Below are 14876 nucleotides of genomic sequence, written 5' to 3'. Positions count from 1 at the left end.
TATTGTAATTGTGATTGCATTTAACCACAGAAAAATTGGGGAGAACTGACATCTTTACAACATCAAGTCTTTCAATCAATAAACAAGCATATTCTTTCATTTATTTGGGTCGTCTTTAATTTCTCTCAATAGTGTTTTACATTTTTCAGTGTAAAGGTATGGTATATTTTCCATTAGACTTATTCCTGAGTATTTTATTTTTATGCCATTTTAAATTCTATCATGTTTTGAATTTCATTTTATATTTTACCATTCAGTATTACGTTTGTTGAAGGTCTTTTGCAGGTATTTTTTTATAAAAGTACAGAAGAAAGTTCCCTCCTATTCCTAGTTTGCTAAGATTGTTTACCAGAAATGGTTACTACATTTTATGAAATAATTTTTCTACATTTATTAAGATGATCACATGATCTCTTTTTTTATTGTTTATGTAATGAATTGTATTGACATTACACTGATTGCATTAGTTGAACAATCTTATGTTCCTGAATAAACTTATCAGTTTTGATTTATTATTCTTTTTAAAAATTGCTGATTTAGATTGCATATATTTTATCTAGAAATTTTAAAACTATGCTCATGAATAAGATCCGCCTGTAATGTGTCTTTCTTCTAACATCCTTGTTATATTTTGGTATCAAGGTGGTATGGTCTGCATGTATGCATTCGCAAAAAATTCATATATTGAAATCCTAACCCTAGGGTAATATAGTACTGGGATATAAGGCCTATGGAAGGTGGTTAGATCGTGAGGGCAAAGCTCTTATGAATGGGAGTAGTGCTCTTATGAAAGATGCCTAAGGGAGCTTCTTTGATTATGTATACCTTCTTAGATTTTTTCCTGATAATTCTTGCCACAGGTTTATCACTTTTAATAATCACCTGAAAATAACAACTTTTGACTTTGTTAACTAACTCTAGTGAACACTGGTTTTCTATTCTCTCTCTCTCATATTTAAGTTAAGCATTATCTTCTTGCATGACTAATGATTTTTATTGTGTAAAGAATATTGTTTATTAAAAGCTATAACTGTAATTTGAGGATCTAGATGATATTTTCTTTGTCCAGAGAAGATTTATTTTGTTTCTGACAGGAAGCTAGGCCAGGGATGGGAATCCTTAATCCAACTAGGAGTTCAGATGGTTCAAAACTGGGCTTCAATTCTTGTGAGAAATGGTCTACTTTCATGTCACCTTTTACTATATGGGAACCCTTCAGGAACCCATGCAAAATCCTGGAGTATTTAGCAGGGCCCCTTCTCCTTGACAATCACCACATTCCAATTTTCCTTCCTTAGGCCTACTTGATTGTCAAAAGTTCTGTTGAACTTCTTGGCCACTCAGTGGCCACTTTTGAAATCAACATTCATGTTAAGGGAAAACAGGGCCACAAATTTTGGGTTCATCTCTCTTGGCCTTCTTTTTTCACATCTTGGCCCAGCAAAACCTCAGTCTTGTAACTTGTGCCTTCAAGGCCTGTTCATCCTGATCACATATATAACATTTTCACTTGCTGATGGAGTGCTATTGTGTACACCCAACTTTATAGCTTGTTGGATCAAATAATACTCATGAAGTTCATGAAAGGCAGCTCAGGTTGCATGGTAAGTTGCTGGCCCATAGTTAAGCACTCAGTCTATACTAAGGCCCAATAGCAGGGCAAGAGCTGTTTCACAAAAGGGGAGTAATTATTCCCAGAGGATGGCAGAGCTTTGCTCCATAATCCTAAGGGCCTTTGCTATGATCTCACCTATAGGGACCTGCCAAAGCCTCCAGACAGCATCCCTATCTGCCACTGACATATCAGGCACCATTGGATCTGCTAGAACATATGGCCCTGGTGGCAAAGCAGCTCACACAGCAGGCTCAACCTGTTGCAAAGCCTACTCCTGTCTCGGCCCCACCCAAAACTAGCAGCCTTTCAGGCCACTTGGTAAATGGTCCAGAGTAATACACACAAATAAGGAATGTTTTGCCTCCAAAATCCAAAAGGTGCCTATTTTTTATTGTAGAAAGGCCAGATGCAACAATTTATCCTTCCTCTTAGAAAGGATATCTCAACATGCCCCACACCACTAGTAGCAGATTGAATTAGGTCCCCCCAAAACTCCCTGAAGCCTGAATTGTGTCCCCCAAGCCTTATGTATTAGAAACTTGGCCCCCACTATGACTGATAAGAGGGTGGGAAATCCTATTATGGTAGTGAAAGGTGGAGCCTTGAAGCGGTGATTGGATTGTAGGACCATACTGTAGTGAATGGATTAAAAATGGTGGTCAGGGGTGTGGTTCTGAGGGCTTTAAAAGAAGAGGAGAGTCTGTGTTTTGCTCTCTCTGCTCTCTCTGCTTCTACCATCTTGCAATGTGAGACCCCTGGGTCACTGTCACTACCATCAGATGGACTTTGGACTTCTCAAAAACTGTAAGCAATAAATTTCATTTTATTTATAAATCACCAAGTTTGGTGTACTTTGTTATAAGCAGCAAAAACGGACTAACCCACCACTGAACTCCTAGAGATTACACTGAGATAAAAGGCCCCTAAACTTTTGTTGGATTTGTTTCCCATCCTCTGACATGCAAATGTCTTACCAAAAAGTCTTATGTACTTTCTACTTCTTGCTCTCTGGGTCTGATCAGCATAATGTCATCAGTGTAATAGAGCAGTGCGATATCTTGTGGAAAGGAAAGGTGATCAAGATCTCTGTGAACTAAATTGTAATATAGGGCTAAATAGGTGGTGTGCCCCTGAAGTAGGACAGTAAGGAAGTATTGCTGGCCTTCCCAGTCTGAAAGCTGGCAGTCTTGAGACCCAAGAAGAGCTGACATTTCAGTTAGAGTCCAAAGGCCAGAAAAAAACCAATGTCCCAGTTCAAGCAGTCAGGCAGGAGGTTTTATTGTTTAATCAATATGAGAGCCTTGTCTTTTAACTGATGAGTATATCCCATTTCTGTTTTGAGTCATTACAATAAACTGCTTTGGTCTTCTGAAACTCATGTAATTATTTCTGTGTTGTTTCATTTTAATCTGTATTTTAAACCTTTTCCATTGTTTCATTCTTTTCAGACATAGTGAAACATAAAATCTGTTTTAGTTATTTTAGTAACTGCATTTATAGTTTTAATAATATAGTTAAGCCATCTCTCTAAATAAATTGAGAAATAACAATGTCCATTGGCTTCTTGCAATAAAAGATAAAGTATGCAGTAAAACAGCATAATTCAATTTCCTCTATCTCCTTTTTTCACAGATTTTTATGTAATATTTATTTTATACATGTGTAAGAAGCGTTTGTCACAGAAATTTTTCTTCTATTTCGTATTGCACTCTCTTGTTTTTTGCATGTTATTTTTATTAAAAATTTCAGGGATATTTGTCCCAACCCACTGTGAAACTTTTCTTTCAATATTTATAACATTTAAACTAAGTCATTTTACCATAATTACAATTCATGCTTAGTATTAGAGATAAATTTCAATGAATTCAATGTTCAATTCTAGTCCTTTCATACAATGGCTTTTCATTTTCTGGGGTAACTCCTGTTTTAATACCTCTAGATCACAAGGAAATCATAAAGTTTTCTTTCACCCGATCCCATGGTAACTATTCCCCTTTTTCTTAGCACATATTAGAATGTCTTTCAGTATCATTTCTACATAAATGACAATTTGGCTGTGTATAAAATTATTACAGCACAGTCTCTTTTTTAAAACTCCGTAGACATTACTTTCTTCTGATGACTATTGCCAGCCTCACCTCTTGCTTTCTGTTGTCCTTAATTTTTTTCTAAGATTCTCAAGAAGGTCATAATCTTCGTTAGGAAACAGTCAGAAGTTGATTATCCTGGATCAATTTTTTTCTGGAACATGATATAAATTTTTATTCTATAGTTTTAAATCGTTTTACATTGGCCTAAATCAAGTTTGTCATGACAATTCTTAGCTTATTTTGATAGATAACAGTATTTATCTCACATATTTGTGCTGAGTAAAGATTGGTTATTCCCCTACAATCTCATTACCAGATTTTAATAAAGGTAAGGTTCAGGCCACACTTACAAACATTTACTAAGCCAATATAGAACAACAAGCAGGCACAAAATATTTCAATCAACTTTTAGGGTACATGAAATCCCAATGTTCCATTTTCTAAGTAATTCAACCACACATGGACAGTTTAGTCAAAGAAGATAGGACACTATTTGTCTTTTTGTTAGCATAAGGCAACCAGAAATCCTCCTCCAATTGCCGGATACCAGACCATTTAGGGATATATCCTTGGATGTTATTCTCAAGGATAGAGAATACAGGCCTTGCTAGACTGATACTCTGTAGAACTATGAAGAGTATCTCCAAAATATTTTAACCAACCCACATATCTTGCATATCTTTAATTTCACCAACAAAAGCTCATTTCTAACCTTCAACATGTTGACTAATTAGCCATTAACTTCCCCAGTGAAAACCCATTTCTGAATTCATAATGCTAATTACAACAGTTCCAGGTGTTGATCAAGTTGTGGTTAGCGGAAGCACTGATGCTAGATGCCTCTGGAGTGAGATCATTCTGATATAATGTTTTCAGATCTTCTCTGGACTATACATCATTCGTTGGGGCACTGATAGGCAAAAGGAATATAAATAACTCCATATTGTCTATGCTGAAACATTCTTTTTCATTTTTTTTTATTGAAGCATTATCAATTATACATATTTGTGGAGTACAAAGTTGACTATCAATAGTGTTAAATCAGGATAGTTAGCTTATTTATCTTTACAAAACATAATCATTTTTTGTGTCCATTAACCAATTTCTCATTAACCCCCTCTCACTTCCCCCATCCTCTCTCTTTCTACTTCTAGTAACCACATTTCTGTTCTCTCCTTCTAAAATTTCAGTGTGTAATTGTGATTGCTGTTTCTTTCTCTCTCTCTGTCTCTCTATTGTTTATTTATTAATTCAACTCCCATTATGAGGAAGGACATGCAGTATTTCTTTTTCTGCACTTGGGCTGTTTCACTTAATATATTTTTTTCCAGATATATATATATACACCACGTTTTCCTTATCCAGTCCTCCATCAACGGACATTGAGGTTGGTTCCATAGCCTGGCTACTGTAAATACAGTTGTGATAAACACGGGAGTGCGATGAAAATCTTTGACAGGAAGATTTTCATCCCTTTGGATATATATCCAGTAGTTGGATTGGTGGATTGTATGGTAGTTCTATCTGTATTTGTTTAAGGAAGCTTCATACTGTTCTCCATAATGGCTGTGCTAATTTATATAATGGCTGTACTGATTTATAGTCCCAACAACCAAGTGCAGAAGGGTTCCCTTTTCTCCAAATCTTCGCCAGCATTTGTTGTTCTCTGTCTTTTTGATAATAGCCAGTCTAATTGGGGTGAGATGTTATGTCAACGTTGTTTTGATTTGCATTTCCCTGATGATTAGTGATGCTGAGCATTTTTTTCATAAGCCTGTTGGCCACTTGTATGTCCTTTGAGAGATGTCTGTTCAGCTCCATTGCCCATTTGTCAATTAGATTATTTGTGTTTTTTATCATAAAGTTGTTTGAGTTCCTTGTATATTCTGGATATTAATCCCTTGTCAGATTTATAGTTTGCAAATATTTTCTCCTACTCTGTGGGTGTCTTTGTACTTTGCTGATTGTTTCCTTTGCTATGCAGAAGCTTTAGAGTTTGATAGAATCCTGGTTTTTTCTTTTGTTGTCTGTGCTTTTGGTGTCTTATTCACAAAGTCTTTGCCCAGCCCTACATCCTGGAGTGTTTCCCCAATGTTTTCTTCAAGGAGTTTTAAAGTTCAGGTCTTATATTTAAGTCTTTAATCCATTTTGAGTTGATTTTGGTACATGGTGAGAGGCATGGATCAAGTTTTATTCTTCTACATGTGAATGTCCAGTTTTCCCAGTACTGTTTATTGAAGAGGCTCTCCTTTCCCCATTGTATATTCTTGTTGCCCTTGCTGAAGATCAGTTGGATGTAATATGGGCTGATTTCTGGGTTCTCTATTCTGTTCCATTAGTCTAAGTGTCTGTTTTTATGCCAGTACCATGCTGTTTTGGTTACTATAGCTTCATAATATAATTTGAAGCCAGGAAGTGTAATGCTTTATTATTTTGATCAGGATTGCATTGGTTACTTTGGAGTCTTCTGTTGATCCCTATGAATGTCAGGATTGTTTTTTCTATTTCTGTGAAGAATGTCATTGGTATTTTGATGGAGATGACATTGAATCTGTAGATGGCTTTGGGTAGTCCAGACATTTTCACTATATTGATTCTTCCAATCCATGAACAAGGAATGTCTTTCCATCTTTTGATGTTCTCTTTAATTTCTTTCAGCAGTGATTTGTAGTTCTCATTGTAGAGGTCTTTCACCTTCTTGGTTAAATTTATTCCTAGGTTTTTTTTTTTTTTTTTTTTTTTTTTGGTGACTATTGTAAATGGGCTAACTTTCTTGATTTCTTTTTCCACTAGTTTGTTCTTGGAGAATAAAAACATTACTAATTTGGGGGTATTGATTTTGTATCCTGCAACATTATTGAAATCATTTATCAGCTCTAAGAGGTTTTTGGTAGAGTCTCTTGGGTTTTCTATATATAGGATCATGTTATTTGCAAACAGGGACAATTTGACTTCATCTTTTCCTATTTGGTTGGGTGAAGGAGAAGAATTGGAGATATATTTGTCAAATAATACAAAATTTCAGTTAAACAGGGAGAACAAGTTCAGGAGATCTATTATACAACATGGCGACTATAACTAATAACATGTATTGTATACTTAACATGCTACAATATGGATGAATCTTTAAAGCATTATGCTGGTTGAAACAAGCCAGATGCAAAAGGACAAATATTGTATGATTCCAATTATATGAAGCACCTAGAACAGTCAAATTCATAGAGATGGGAAGTAGAATAGAGGTTACCAGTGGCTGGGGGTGAAGGGGAATGGGAAGTAATTGTTTAATGGATACAGATTTTTTCTATTTTATTCAAAATAATTTAACATTTACTTGTACATAGTTGTGGGGTACAGTATGTTGTGTCAATACATGCATATACCGCACGATTATTAACTTTGGGTAGATATATAGTTTTGTACCCATTAGTCCACCACTTTTCCTCCTCCCTATCCCCATCCCTTCTTCACCCCCAGCCTCTGGTAACCATTCTTAGACTCTTTACTTCTACGAGAACCACTTTTTTTAGATTCTACATATGAGTAATAACATGCGGTATTTGTCTTTTTCTGCCTGACTTACCTCACTCAACATGATGGTTTCCGATTCCATCCATGTTGCTGCAAATATTTTTTTAATAGCTGAGTAGTATTCCATTGCATATATATACCGTATTTTTGATCCATTTATCAATTGATGGACATTTACGTTGATTACATCTTTTGGCTATTGTGACTAGTGCTGTGATGAACTTGGGAGTGCAAGTGTCATTTTGATATATTGATTTCATTTCCTTTGGAATATACCCAGTAGTGAGACAGCTGGGCCATAGGGTAGATCTATTTTTAGTTCTCTGAAGAACCTCCATACTGTTTTCCACAGTGGATGTACCTATTTACACTCCCACCAGCAATGAAGGAGAGTTCCTTTTCTCCACATGCCTGCCAGTATTTGCTATTTTTTGTCTTGGTGATAATAGCCATTCTAACTGGAGTGAGATCATATCTCATTGTGATTTTAATTTGCATTTCCCTAATGATCAGTGATGTTGAGCATTTTTCCATGTGCCTGATTGCCATCTGTATGTCTTCTTTTGAAAGATGTCTGTTCAGGTCCTTTGCCAATTTTTTAGTTCAGTTATTTGTTTTTTTGCTGTTGAGTTATTAAAGTTCTTTATATACTCTGGATATTAGCCCCTTGTCTGATATGTGATTGGCAAACACTTTCTCCCATTCTGTAGGTTGTCTTTTCACTTTGTTGACAGTGGCCTCTGCTGTGCAGAAGCTTTTTAGTTTGATGTAGTTTCATTTATGAATTTTTCTTATTGCCTGCACCTTTGCAGTCTTGCTCAAAAAAGCACTGCTCACTCCCATTTTGTGTAATGTTTCCCCTATGCTTCCTTCTAGTAGTTTCATAGTTTCAGGTCTTAAACTTACACCATTGATCCATTTTGAATTTATTTTTATGTATGGTGAGAGGTAGAGATCTACTTTCAGTCTTCTGCACATGGATATCCAGTTTCCCCAGCATCAGTTGTTGAAGAGTCTGTTCTTTCCCCACTGTATATTTTTGGCACCTTTGTCAAAAATCAGTTAGCTCTAAGTGTGTGGGCTTATTTCAGGGCTCTCTATTCTATTCCATTGGTCAATTTGTCTGTTTTTATGCCAGTACCATGCTATTTTGTCTACTATAGCTTTATGGTACATTTGGAAGTCAGGTAGTGTGATGCCTTTAAATTTGTTCTTTTTGTTTAAGACAATTTTTGCTATATGGGTTCTTTTGTGGACATTTGATGATGTTCATTTTTCCAACCCATGAACATGGGATATCTTTCTATTTATTTGAGTCCTCTTCAATTTTTTTCACCAATGTTTTATAGTTTTCATTATAGAGGTCTACCACCTCCTTTGTTAAATTTACTCCTAGGTAGGCTGGCCCATGGCTCACTCGGGAGAGTGCGGTGCTGATAACACCAAGGCCACAGGTTTGGATCCTATATAGGTATGGCCAGTGGGCTCACTGGCTGAGCATGGTGTGGAAAACACCAAGCCAAGGGTTGAGATCCCCCAACCGGTAATCTTTAAAAAAAAAAAATTTACTCCTAGGTATTTCATTTTTTTGATAGCTATTGTGAATGGGATTACTTTCTTGATTTCTTCTTTGACTATTTCATTGTTGGTGTACAGGAAGGCTATTGATTTTTGCATGTTGATTTTGTATCATGCCACATTACTGAATTCATTTATTAGTTCTAGTAATTTTTTGGTGGAGTCTCTAGGGTTTTCTATGCATATGATCGTGTCACCTGCAAAGACAGTTTGACTTCCTTCTTCCCAATCTGGATACCCTTTATTGCTTTCTCTTGCCTTACTGAATTGCTAGAACTTCCAGTACTATACTATGTTGAAGAGTGGGGAAAGTGGACATCCTTGACTTGTTCCAGATCTTAGAAGAAAAGTTTCAAATTTTTGTCATTCGGTATGATATTAGATATGGGTTTGTTGTATATGGCCTTTATTATGTTGAGGTACATTCCTTCTATACTTAATTTGTTGATTGTTTTTATCATGAAGGGCTGTTACATTTTATCAAATGTTTTTTCTGCATCTGTTGAAATGATCGTATGAGTTTTTTTCCCTCATTCTGTTTATGTGATGTATCACATTTATTGATTTGCATATGTTGAACCGCCCTTGCATCCCTGGGGTGAATCCCACTTGATCATAGTGTATGATCCTTTAATGTTTTGATGGATTCTGTTTGCTAGTATTTTGTTGAGGATCCTCACATCTGTGTTAATTAGGGATATGAGTCTGTAGTTTTCTTTTTTTGTTGTGTCTTTCTCCAGTTTGGGTATGAGGGTAATGCTGACCTCATAGAATGAGTTTGGAAGTTTTCCCTTCTCTTCAGTTTTTTGGAAGAGTTTGAGAAGAATTGGTATTAGTTCTTCTTTAAATGTTTGGTAGAATTGAGCAGTGACCATCAGGTCCTGGGTTTTCTTTGTTGGAAGACTTATTACTGCTTCAACCTCATTATTCACTATTGGTTTGTTTAGGCTTTCTAGTTCTTCATGATTCAACTTTGGTAAGTCATATGTATCCAAAGTTTCAATATGGGTTGAAGAAAAAGTTCTGGAAGTAGTGTTGATGGTTACACAACAATGTGACTATACTGAATGCCACTGAAATATATACTTAAAAATGGGTCTTAAAAAAACAATGTATACTTGAAAATTGCTGAGAATAGATTTTAAAGGTTCTCACCAAAAAAAAGTATATGAGGTAATGAAATGTTAAGTGGCTTGATACAGCTATTCCATGATGTATACAAATATCAAAACATTGAATTAAATTCCATAAATGTATACAATTTTTATTTGTCAATGAACAATTAAATAATTACAGTAAAATGCATTTCAAAGGGGCCCACCCATAATTGATTGTGAGGTGAGAGAGAGCATAGAGTAAGTAAAAACAATGTTGAACTTGCAAAGCTATCCCTTACAGATCCTACAATATTTAAGATTTTGGATGGTAACTTTAGCCAGCACTATATGCATAATAATCAATGACAGAGATAGCACAAAAGTTTAAATACACAGAAAATTTGATGATGCTAAATCCTCCCTCACAACTGCTTTCCATAATTTTTCTGCCAGAGCTCATAATTGATTTAGATTTCAACATTTTAATCTTTTTTTTAACTAGGTAATGCCAACAAGCACTAAAACCAGAACCACGAAACTTGGAAAATCTTGATAACTTCATTAATAAGTGCTGAAAAATCTACTTAATTTTTCTCATACTCAGCTTCAGAGTAGGCCAAAATATAAAAGGAAAATAGGTTTACAAAACCCCATAAGAAGAAATTGAGCTATTTAATTCCATACTCCCTCCAAATGATACAGTGAAAATGTAATCATCTAGCTGGATAGTTAAGACTCAGTTGATTCCAAGGATAGATATTTTGTTGGCAAATAGAGACCAAAGACAAGAGGCTGGCAAATGAGTAAGTGACATGCATGAAAGGCACTTAACTGTGGATTTGAATGATTTCTCTAATTCATGGTAACAAGATTCAGAAGAACTATATTAGTTCCTGAAAAGAAAGTCCTCTCTGATCCAACTTTGACAAACTCTCATCTTACATGTGTTCCTTAACTGTTAATGAAGACATACCATGCCTGAAGGCCTGGTCACAACAAAACAAAATTAATAATTTTATATGTGCAAATCTTGGTGACAATTGTAGAACAGTTTTAAAGGATATGCTGAGTTAAAACCATCTTTCTATCTTCCAACTGGACACATTTTACACTAGGGAGATAAAAGGACTAACATTTTTTCATCTTGGTGCTCAAACCCAACATCCTGATACATTTGTCAGCATTATTAAAAAAGGCTCTGGTCCTATGAACTTTGTATATTGGTAGAATAAAGAAAACGGCTCATCAACGGTAAGAAAATCTTATAGATCACGCAGGAGGCTAAGAGCAGAAGTCTCCAATATTCATCCTTTAAAGACCATGCCTTATGGAATCAGCCGTCTAAATGCAATTTTATTACTTGACATATTTACATCAGAAATAAGATTTAAAACTATCATGTGCTTTATTAGATACATGTCACTAATCTACAGTTACAAAACTCAAAAGAAATCCTATAAATGAGAAGATAAGTTGGTAATACAAAGCCAAGTTTGCATGATCTATGTAAAATTGCCTAAGCCCTTGGAAAGGGTAGACTAAAACAATTGACATAAATGTTAATGGAACATATTTCAAAAACGTTTAAAGGACATAATATTCTCTCTAGGACTGTGATTTTCAAACTTTATTGTGTTTAAGATTTACCTAGAGGCACATCATGCCAGCCCAAAGCTCGGCCCAGGAAAAATCATCTTTGTTCTCTGGAGGGTGAACGTTTACAGCATCAATTTACTGGATCTGGTAACGTGGCAAAAGACACCGGTCTCACTGCAGCCAATGGAGAACTAAAGGTCTTCATTTTTACACTTTCCTCTGTGTAACTGAGATGAAGAAAAGAGAAAGAAAGAATTCACTCAAAATACAATCAATGAGGCCTGGAGGGACTGGCACCCATCAGGGAAGCAGCCCCGATCCAAAATCAACCTTTCTTTTTATTGACAAGACAAGGAAGTTTTACAAGAAAAATCAGTGGATTCAATCATCAAAGTAGGACATAAGGACATGGGCAGTGTTACAAAAGTTGTCTATGGCTAAGTGTAGCTTAACAATGGAAACTAGTAACATCAATAAATTAAAGTGACATTCTAAAGTACTATTAGCAAAGAGCTAAATTGGTCAAACCTGCTCATTATCTAAATAAAGTATGACCTCTCCTTAAACAAAAGTTACACTCTTATGATAAAATCTAAACACAATGATCTCTAAAGTTTCCCCAACAGACAGCTTGCCCCTAGCAAACATTTTTTCCACAACTTTTCTTTCAGCAATTCTTAAAATCTCTTAACAGAACTGGTATGACAACTACCTGTCACCTCTAAAATAATTAAAGTATACAGTCCCATACCTAACCAGTGATTAAGAGCTGATTAGATTGGCTTTGGCCACACCATCTATGGGCCGTGGCCCCCTGTCCGAGGGCTTTTGCCCCATACATGCATTTACCTAAAAACCTTATTCTAAAATCAAACGACAATCACGATTTCTAACCCACTACACTTCATAGACCAGAACCTTAGTCCTGGAAAAGGTGTGGTGTCCCTCTCGGACGTTCACCCGTTCTCAGTGAATACACTGGGGAAGCAGCTCTTGCCAAAAACCTTCCGACAGTCCAGTGTCACCGTCGCCCAGCGAGTGGCGCACGCGGTTCGCCTCAGAGACACCTGCAGCGTCAAGCACCGTCGGGTAGGAAGCCCGCACCCCTGCGGCTCTCGCTCTGTCTCTCAGAACCCGCCTTCCGACTCCTCCCCTTGGCCTGCCGGAAACGCAGCGGGAAGTGACAGAGGACGGCGACCGCCTGCCGCCCTCCTCCGCGGAGCTGTGGAGACGCTGTGGAGACGCTGCGGAGGGGAGGACCGCTGCCTCCAACCAAGCGGCGGACGAGCTGGTCGCAGAGCTCAGCCCTGCAACGACCACGTTGGACCACCAGAAGAGCGTGAGGTGGCGAGTGTGCGGTGCCTCAGACGTGCTTGTGGCCGTGGACATCCTCTCCGAGGAGAAGAAGGGGGTCACGTGGACCAGTCTGCCCGCCACCGCGGCTCAGGAGTGTCAGAATTGAGAGGTGGAGAGACAAAGACTTGAAAGAATAGAACAGAAAGTCTGGACTTCGAGAACTTGTTCTACAGCAGATGGCCCTCAAGAACCTGGTGCAGAGAAACCTCCAGGCAGAGCAGCAGGCCCGCCCAGCGCCATCGCCCACGTGCCCTTCCTCATCGTCAACGCCAGCAAGGAGCCCGTCGTCGACCGCAGCATTTCTAACGACAAATTTGAGGAACTGTTTAATCTTGACAACACGTTTGAAATCCATGATGACATAGAAGTGCTTAAGCACATCCATGGGGATGGCTTGAGGGCTGGAATCAGGCAGCTGCTCCACTGAAGACCTTAAAATGGCAAGAAGTTTGATACCGAAAGCTCTGGAACCGTATGTGACAGAAATGGCTCAGGGTTCCATCAGTGGTGTATGTCACCACAGCAGGTTCCACGTCCAACGACACAAGGCGTTCTGCCAGTGTATCAGTCCGTTTTGTGTTGCTATAACAGAAATACCTGAGGCTGGGTAATTTATAAAGAACAGAGGTTTATTCGGTTTATGATTCTGGGACAGCTGCATCTGGTACGGGCCTCAGGCTGCTTCTACTCATGGCGGAAAAACAGCAAGCAGCCAGCGGGCACAAGCAAGAGAGAGAGAGAAGGTGCCAGGGTCGTTTTAAGCAAGAGCTCTCCCAGGAACTAATCCAGCGAGAACTCACTCATTACTTCCCCTTCCCCCAGGGAGAGCATTAATCTATTCATGAGGGATCCGGCCCCCCCCCCCCCCCCCCCCCCCCCGTGACTCAATCAGTTCCCAGCACTGCCACATTGGGGATCAAATTTCCACATGAGTTTTGGAGGGGACAACACATCCAAATTCCATCAGCCAGCAACTTGACCAACAGTGCAGATGTGAGCCACCAGCTGCAACAGGTCTCTTGGTAGAATGGCTCCAGGGTGGAGACTCCTGTGTCCTATGTCCGGCTGTAGACTCCCTCTGCCCCTTCAAATTCAGCTTCAAGAAAAAGTTATTTAGAGAAGAGCAACTTTTTCTTTAACATGGGGTTTTCTGTTTCTTTTTGGATCCTTGCAAGAAGAAATTTGGCAAGCTATTTTTAGATATGCACCTCCAATAAGCAAGAATTGTCTTCCCTAGGGTTTAAGACATGCTGTGGATGTGTGTTTAGATACTGGTGTGCTGATGCAGAGCCTTTATTTACTTTTTAGGATTTTGCGTTTTCATTTTCTACTTTTTATTTTTAATTCAGAGGGGTTTTTTTGTTTGTTTGTTTGTTTGTTTGTTTGTTTGTGTTTGCTCCTTAACAATTCTTGCTGAGCTTGCTGAACAAACTGTACTTCATCCACATCAGTGAAAATAAAATGCTATCCTGTTGTGGAAAATGGTGGGAAAAAAAAAAAAGATTTACCTAGAAAAGTTAAATGCATATTCCTAGGCCTGGAAACTACATAAATACATATTGGTGTCAGCTACCCTTATCATATTTTAGTTCTAAAGTGGGTCCCAGGAATCAGAATTTCAACTACTTAAGTGTTTCTGCTGCAGGTGATTTAATGGTGAATCTATGAGAAACTGCTCCAAGATCTTCCAAGTGTCTTCATAAGGGCCTCAGAATGTCCCTGGGTAATGGAGAGACGACCAGGACATACCTCTAAATTTCCTCAATATTTTCATACAGGTACAGTTAGGTTAAAACAATCAAGGTTAGACTTGAAAAGGTAAAAAAATCATAAAAGGACAATATGCAATCAGACATGCAGAAAACATGGAAAAGCAGTGCTACCATTTTATCTCAAGATAGAAGGACTAAAAAGTAATTTGTATATATGAGCACCTCCAGATTTTTCTTGTAAAATTTCATGGAAAAAACAATACATCCTTCTCACCCACTGCTCCATCTAGAGGCTCAGTTG

The 14876-nt window shown here is 37.7% G+C and overlaps 1 pseudogene; it reads left to right on the top strand.

The window, feature by feature from the left end:
- The first annotated feature begins 1831 nt into the window (after positions 1-1831).
- On the top strand, positions 1832-13451 carry LOC134370550 (transcription factor Dp-1-like; annotated as a pseudogene).
- Positions 13452-14876: the final 1425 nt, after the last annotated feature.

Source organism: Cynocephalus volans, chromosome 2, assembly GCF_027409185.1.
Source record: "Cynocephalus volans isolate mCynVol1 chromosome 2, mCynVol1.pri, whole genome shotgun sequence".
NCBI classification, from domain to species: domain Eukaryota; kingdom Metazoa; phylum Chordata; class Mammalia; order Dermoptera; family Cynocephalidae; genus Cynocephalus; species Cynocephalus volans.
This window is presented reverse-complemented; position numbering and strand designations above follow the sequence as displayed.